Here is an 8,430-nt window from a genome sequence, read left to right as displayed (position 1 = left end):
GGCGGGGTCGGGGCGGCTGGGCCTCGGGCGCTGGGGCGGCGCTATATATAGTGCCCCACGAGCGGAGTCCCGCTCGGGCACGGCCCGTAGGTCGGTTACGCGTTTTTTTAAATAGTGCCGCGTAGAAGAAAAATAAAAAGAAATACTAAACGGACTCCAAAAATCCCGAAATAAATTTTCCCCGGCTTCTAAAATCAAGCCGGACAAGAAGAACATTTATTTGGGGCCTAAATACAATTTTGTAAAACGCGCATTTTTCCTAAATTCAAATAAAAGGCGAAAAACTCCAAAATAAATCTTATTTGATTTTTTTATTAAATCTTCATTATTTCTTTATTTTGGGAAAGTCATTTTATTCCCTCTCTGAAATTTTGGTAGTAGAAATAATTGAAGATAAAATAAATAAAATCAAATGATCCTATTTTCAAATTTTGAGAAAAACTCAAATATGAAAATAACGAAATCCCCAACTCTCTCTGTGGGTCCTTGAGTTGTGTAGAATTTCTAGGATCGAGCCAACAATGCAACAAAAATATGATATGCAATAATGATCTATGTATAACATTCCAAATTGAAAATTTGGGATGTCACAAACCTACCCCCCTTAAGATGAATCTCGCCCTCGAGATTCGGGTTGGCTAGCAAATAGGTGAGGGTGGTCCTTGAGTAGATCTTCCTCTCGCTCCCAGGTGGCTTCCTCCTCGGTGTGGTGGCTCCACTGAACTTTGCAAAACTTGATAACCTTACTGCGGGTAACTCTGCTGGCATACTCCAGAATCTTAACTGGTTTCTCTTCATAAGTCAAATCTTCTTTCAACTGAATCGTTTCCAGTGGCACAGTATCTCTCAGTGGTATATCAGCCATCTCTGCGTGACACTTCTTCAACTGTGAAACATGGAACACATTGTGAACTCCTGACAATCCCTCAGGTAATTCCAACTTGTATGCTACTTCTCCCATGCGTTCCAAAACCTTGTATGGCCCCACAAAACGTGGCGCTAACTTTCCTTTAACTCCAAAACGCTTAACTCCTCGAAGTGGAGATACTCGAAGATAAACTCTGTCCCCGACTTCATATTCTGTCCCCTTGCGTTTTGAATCTGCATAGCTCTTCTGCCTTGACTGAGCTACCTTGAGCCTGTCGCGAATCAACTTTACTTTCTGTTCAGACTCCTTAATCAAATCTGGTCCAAACAACTGGCGATCTCCAACCTCATCCCACAACAACGGGGTTCTGCACCTCCTTCCGTACAAGGCTTCGAAAGGGGCCATCTTCAAACTGGATTGGTAACTATTGTTGTAAGAAAACTCTGCGTATGGCAAGTTGTCATCCCAACTTGATCCATAATCCAAAACACAAGCTCTAAGCATATCCTCCAAAATCGGATTGACTCTCTCGGTCTGTCCATCTGTCTGTGGGTGGAAAGCTGTGCTAAACTCCAGCCTGGTTCCCAATGTTTCGTGCAACTGCTTCCAGAACTTTGAGGTGAATTGGGTTCCTCTATCTGATACGATACTCCTCAGAACTCCATGCAAACATACAATCCTCGTCATGTATATCTTAGCCAATTTGGCACTGCTGTAGGTAGTCTTTACTGGGATGAAATGAGCTACCTTCGTCAAACGATCGACTACAACCCAAATTGAGTCATAGCCTGAACGAGTCCTGGGTAATCCCGTGATGAAATCCATGCCTAGTTTATCCCACTTCCATTCGGGTATAGGCAATGGCTGTAACAATCCCGCTGGCTTTTGATGTTCTGCCTTCACCCTCTGACATACATCACAAACTGCTACATACTCTGCAATATCCTTCTTCATTCCGGTCCACCAGAAAGTTTCCTTCAAATCCAAATACATCTTTGTATTTCCGGGGTGAATCGAGTATGGTGAATGATGTGCCTCTTGCAGAATCAATTTCCTGATCTCCGGATTATTGGGCACATAAACACGGTCCTCAAACCATAAGGTATCGTGCTCATCCTCACGAAATCCTTTAGCCTTTCCCTTGCTCATTCGTTCCATAATGGAAGCAACTTCCTTATCTGTCTTTTGAGCTTCTCTGATTTTATCCATCAAAGTAGACTGAATCTCCAATGCTGCTACATAGCCTCTCGGAACTATTTCCAAACATAGCTCTCGAAGATCCTCGGCTAACTCCTTGGGTATTTCTACCGTCATTAGAGTATTGACATGGCTCTTGCGGCTCAACGCATCTGCTACAACGTTAGCCTTCCCGGGGTGATAATGCAATCTCATATCATAATCCTTAAAAAGCTCCAACCAATTTCCTCTGCCTGAGATTTAACTCCTTCTGAGTGAAGATGTACTTCAAACTCTTGTGATCAGTGTACACCTCACAATGATTTCCAATGAGAAAATGTCTCCATGTTTTCAGTGCATGCACTACGGCTGCTAACTCCAAATCATGAGTAGCATAATTCAACTCATGAGGCTTAAGTTGTCGTGAAGCATACGAAACAACTCTTCCTTCCTGCATAAGCACTTCTCCAAGTCCTCGACGTGAAGCGTCGCAATACACTTCATAATCCTTGGTCTGATCTGGTAGAATTAATACTAGTGAGGTAACCAAACGTTTCTTCAACTCTTGGAAACTAGCCTCACACTCCTCAGTCCAAATGAATTTAGTATCCTTCTTCAGCAATTCGGTCATAGGCTTCGCAATCTTCGAGAAATTCTCAATGAATCTCCGGTAGTATCCTGCGAGTCCGAGGAAACTCCTGATCTCTCCAACTGTTGTTGGTGCTTCCCAGTTAGTCACAGTGACAACTTTAGTGGGGTCTACTGCGATACCTTCTCCGGATATAACATGTCCGAGAAATCCAACTTCCTTCAACCAAAACTCACACTTGCTGAACTTGGCGTATAGCCGATGTTCTCTGAGCTTCTCGAGTACCAAACGCAAGTGTTCCTTATGTTCCTCTTCATTCTTCGAGTACACCAAAATATCATAAATGAACACCACGACAAACTTATCCAAAAACTCCATACACACCTTGTTCATCATGTTCATAAAATAGGCTGGGGCGTTAGTCAGACCAAATGACATAACGGTATACTCATACAACCCGTACCTGGTGGTAAAAGCCATCTTCGGTATATCTTGCTCCTGAATCTTCAACTGATGGTATCCTGATCGCAAATCGATCTTGGAAAACACCTTAGCTCCTTGCAACCGATCAAACAGATCATTGATCATTGGTAGTGGGTACTTGTTCTTGATTGTTACTTCATTCAATCCGCGATAATCAACAACCATTCTTAATGATCCATCCTTCTTCTCCACTAGAAGTACTGGCGATCCCCAAGGCGAAGAACATGGGTGAATAAAACCTTTATCCAACAACTCCTTAATATGCTTCTTAATTTCCTCCAAATCTTGGGCTGGCATCCTGTACGGTCTCTTGGATATAGGCCTAGTGCCTGGCAGTAGTCCAATTAAGAACTCAATGTCTCTATCTGGTGGCATGCCTGGCAACTCTTCTGGAAATACATCGGGGAAATCCCTTACCACTAGTACTTCCTCCTGCACAACTCCTGATAAGGAATTTACATGTGCTTTTCTCGGCTCATGCCGTGATACATACTTGATTCTTCTTCCTTCAGGGGTGGTAAGCAAAATCGACTTACTGGCGCAATCAATATTCCCTTCATACTTCGATAACCAATCCATGCCTAATATCACACCCAAACCTTGCGATTCCAAAACTATTAGGTCCGAGGGAAATACATGGTGTCCAATCCTTAATGGCAGTCGATCACACCATATACTAGCCGTATACTCTGCTCCGGGTGAGGTTACTAGCATGGGTGACCTAAGTGCTTGGGTCGGTAGTTTATATTTATCCACAAATCCCCTTGATATGTATGAATGCGATGCACCAGTATCGAAAAGAACAACTGCAGTAAATGTCTTAACCAAAAACTTACCTATTACTGTGTCTGGCTGAGCTTCAACCTCCTCCACGGTAACGTGGTTCACTTGCCCCCTGTTGAAAGGGTTCGGCTTCTTTCCTGAGCTTCCATTGCCATTTCCATTTTGGGCTTCTGGGCAATCATTTGCATAATGCCCAGTCTTACGGCACTTATAACAAGTGATATGGCTCAGGTCTGCCTTGGATGGTGTTGACGGGTTGGTGCGGCTTTGTCCATTGCTTCCTCCATTCCCATTTCCATTCTTTGTGCCATTATGATTGTGCGAGCTGCCTCCTCCATGAGTATGCTGAAAGTGTCCTCCTGACTTTGGGGCAAAGTGTGGTTTCTGCTAAGCTCCAGAATTGTACTTCCCCTGTGCATACTTCCTCTTACGATTGTCAATCTGCTGCTGCTTCCCCTCAATCATAAGAGCACGATCTACTAACTCCTGGTAGTTATTGAAAGTGGCTACCATCAACCGCATGCTTAGCTCATCATTCAGTCCTTCTAGAAACTTCTCCTGCTTAGCTGCATCCGTAGCAACGTCATCTGGGGCATAACGTGCTAGCTTACTAAAATCATCCACATACTGGCCAACTGTCTGTCCTCCTTGGCATAAGTTGCGAAACTCACGCTTCTTCATGGCCATAGCTCCTGCTGAAACATGGGCAGTATGAAAAGCTTGCTGAAACTGATTCCATGTGACAGTGTCTACAGGGTAAGTGGCTGTAAAATTATCCCACCATGCTGCTGCGGGTCCGTCAAGTTGATGTGCGGCAAACTTCACCTTTTCTCCATCTGTGCATCCTGCAGTGGTCAACTCCCTCCCTATCTTACGGAGCCAATCATCTGCTACTATCGGCTCGGTGCTACTGGAAAACACCGGCGGATTCAACCTTAAGAAACGTGCCAGATGGTCAATAGGTGGTGGTGGTGGTGGGTTGTTGTTGTTGCCTTGGTTCTGTACCAATGTTTGAATCAAGGTATTCTGCTGCTGAATCAACTGGGTGATCTCTGGCGGGAAAACAAACTCGGGATCGCGTCTCGGAGGCATCTGAGGGTTTAAAGGGAGAGTTAAGAATAGAATGAGGTCTAGTGAGATAACACTACCCATATGCACATGAGACAAAACACACAATATCATTCCAATCAATTCAAACAAGGGCATACAACGGTTTAACTATCGTTACAAAAGTGCTTGGACTAAAACTAATTAAATGGTGGAAAATTCTACTACTGCTATGGTGGTCAACTAGAAAAACTGCTCCGATGCAGATTCCATGATATCTACTCTAGCTTCATCAAGGTAGTCGTCATTGCTGTCGTCGGGATCCGAATCGGTGTCGTCGATGATGATATAATTATCTGGACAAGTAGGTTCATCCTCCTCTCCTCTGGGTGCTGATCCTCCCATGAATACTCAAATCTTCTCCTTAAGGTCACCGTTCTGTCTTACTAGAGCGACGATTTCTTCCATATAGTCTTTACGTGTAGCCTTGAGTTCTTCTTCTAGCTCCTTGATCCTGGTCATAGCCTTCTGCAGATCCTCCATATCTGCGCACATCTAATTCTCCTGGCGTCGGATGTGTTGGTTTAGCTCCTGAATATAAGTTGTGATTGATCTATCCTTCCTGGTGGTGATCATCTCCCAATGCTCATCTCGGCGCCCACAAATCTGGTAGATAGTATTCTTGAGATCGTTGTGGTAAACTTCTCCAATTCGTCCCATGGCGATGTGAGCTGCCATGCTTTTTCCTAGGCTCCATGTTGGTACATCAAAGGTAAACTCTATTGGCTCCGTGACTGGTGCATACGTCCTTCCTGGAATGTAGACTTGAATCCTCCAGCGCTCCTCTTCGGGTAAAGTGGCGTTGAAAGTACCGGTGAAGCTTGGTACTCCTATGTTCAAGTATCTAGTGGCTTCCTTCAAGTGATATCCAAAAAGTGAATTTTCATCTGGTTGTGCGAACTTGATCCTTGCATCTGCCATCCTAAAGAATAGAGAAGATGAGGAGTCAGAAATGAGAAGAAAGAGTAGTGATCTAGGGTTTAAGCTTAGTGGCCGTGTCCTACAGTCAGCGTGTGCTCTGATACCACCTTTGTAGCGACCAGACCTCAAATAGTCTGATCTCTGTGCTCAATGTCATCCCTGGATCAGTAATGCTGACACCACACAGTACTTGGAGGATTTATAACAGAGTAGCAATCACACACTTATTACATCGAATGTCTCAAAAGAGAACTTATTGAAATAAATATGGCTTAAGGCCATCTAAAGCGATAACAGCAGAAGGCTTCGAACATAGGCGAGTCCATCAACTCCAACGGCATCACTGAGTATAGAACCACGACCTAAAGGCATCTTACTCGTCGTCTGAAAAGTCTGCAACATGAAACGTTGCAGCCCGAAAACGGGTCAGCACATGGAATATGCTGGCAATGTAACACATAGAGAACAACAATGGAATAAGCTATACTACATGCATATTTGGTTGGTGGTAAAGCTCTATGGTTTCAGTTTTGCATAAAGCCAATTTTTCCCTACTGCAAAGGAATAAATTTATTTAACTATCATGGTGGTTGTGAAACATTGAGAATGGTTGACAGCATTCTCAATCCCAATTAAAAAGTACTCATTAAAAACCCAACAATATTAATTTAGAAGTAACATGATGAGATTCACATGATATCCAGGTACTAGATACTCAAGATGTCCATAACCGGGGACACGGCTAACCATGATTAGTTTATACACTCTGCAGAGGTTTGCGCACTTTTCCCCACATGACTCGATCGCCTCCGCTTGGTTTCTCGCACTACATGGTGTTTGAGAAACGGATGACCGAGACATAGTCTTTCAGAAGCACTTGCACCTTACATAGGGGTAGACCGTACCAACCTACATCCCCTACATCTGCTAGTCCACCCCGTAAGAGTTCGCACAACTTAGTCAACTATGCTAGAGCCCATAATAGCATGTGGCTGCACACGGAAGTTTCTAGTTTGAATAATCTCATGATCCCTTTGAGCCTGGGTGGCGGTCCGAAGAAATACAGGCAAGTCCTGATAGAAACCAGGTGCCTCAGTCCACCAAGATGTGTATTTAAGTTGCCACCTTAAATAAACCATTAATTTAACAATCTCACATCTGTCATGGACCTTCACTCACCCAATCCACGTCTACTAGCATAGCCTGGCATAATAAGCAAACGTAGAAGTAACTCCCAAAGGTTTGATAATAAAACGGCTAATAGGTACTACCTCATCTACTTCCCATCCCACAATTTAATTAGATCCTAATCATGCAATGTTTGAGGATAGATCTAATGCATAAAAACTGGGTATGAGAAGAGTATGATCAAAGTGTTACTTGCCTTGCTGATGATCCGCGAGACCTAGAGACTCGAAGTAACACGCGGCGCACTCCGGGTAATCTATCTCAGACAAACAAACAAGCATACAATAAGTACTCATCTAATGCACAGGTAAAACTCGAATAAAAGATCTAACCAGAATGTCCAACTTAAGAACTCCGGTTTGCAAAAAGAAACAAATCAAACAAAGCAACGAAAGTCAAACGGCTAAAGAAAATAGCTTCGTTTTACTAATATGGATCTAAGTCAAATTTTACAGAAGCAAAAACTTGTGTAAGTAGATTATTCGGAAAGAGGGTTTCGAGACGAAACTCCAGGCGCTTGAATCGCCTGATTCTGATAAACAAGCGAAAAGTTATACTAAAACGAAAATCGAATCTGGAATCGCGATCAGAAAAATCGCAGGTTAAATCCGAGAAAAAGAAAAACGACGAACGGGTTAACGAACGAACGTTCGTTAACTAAACTAATCTGACGAACACGTTCGTTAAAATGAACAAACGAGCGAACGCTCGCTAATTAAACTAAACTGAAAATAAAACCGATCGAACGAAAAAAAACCGAAACTAAAAAAACGAAAATAAACCGACGGAAAACCGCTCAGTTTTCTAAAAAAACCGGCACGGAAAACGAGGCAACGGCGAACCTCGGCGGCGGTGGCGGCGAAGTCAGCGGGGTCCGGCGATGGCGGCTGGCGGCGGCGGCGGTTGGCGGCGGCGGCGGATCTGGCGGCAGCGCGGCTAGGTTTAGCGTTTGGCGGCGTGGGCTGGCGGCGGCGGCGTGGGCTGGCGGCGGCGCGGGCTGGCGGGGTCGGGGCGGCTGGGCCTCGGGCACCGGGGCGGCGCTATATATAATGCACCCCGAGCGGAGTCCCGCTCGGGCACGGCCCGTAGGTCGGTTACGCGTTTTTTTTAAATAATTCTGCGCAGAAGAAAAATAAAAAGAAATACTAAACGGACTCCAAAAATCCCAAAATAAATTTTCCCCGGCTTCTAAAATCAAGCCGGACAAGAAGAACATTTATTTGGGGCCTAAATGCAATTTTGTAAAACGCGCATTTTTCCTGAATTCAAATAAGAGGCGAAAAAGTCCAAAATTGTCAGGACCCCGACTCAATGT

The sequence above is a fragment of the Triticum aestivum genome, chromosome 4B, assembly GCF_018294505.1.
Source record: "Triticum aestivum cultivar Chinese Spring chromosome 4B, IWGSC CS RefSeq v2.1, whole genome shotgun sequence".
In the NCBI taxonomy this organism is placed as follows: domain Eukaryota; kingdom Viridiplantae; phylum Streptophyta; class Magnoliopsida; order Poales; family Poaceae; genus Triticum; species Triticum aestivum.
This window is presented reverse-complemented; position numbering follows the sequence as displayed.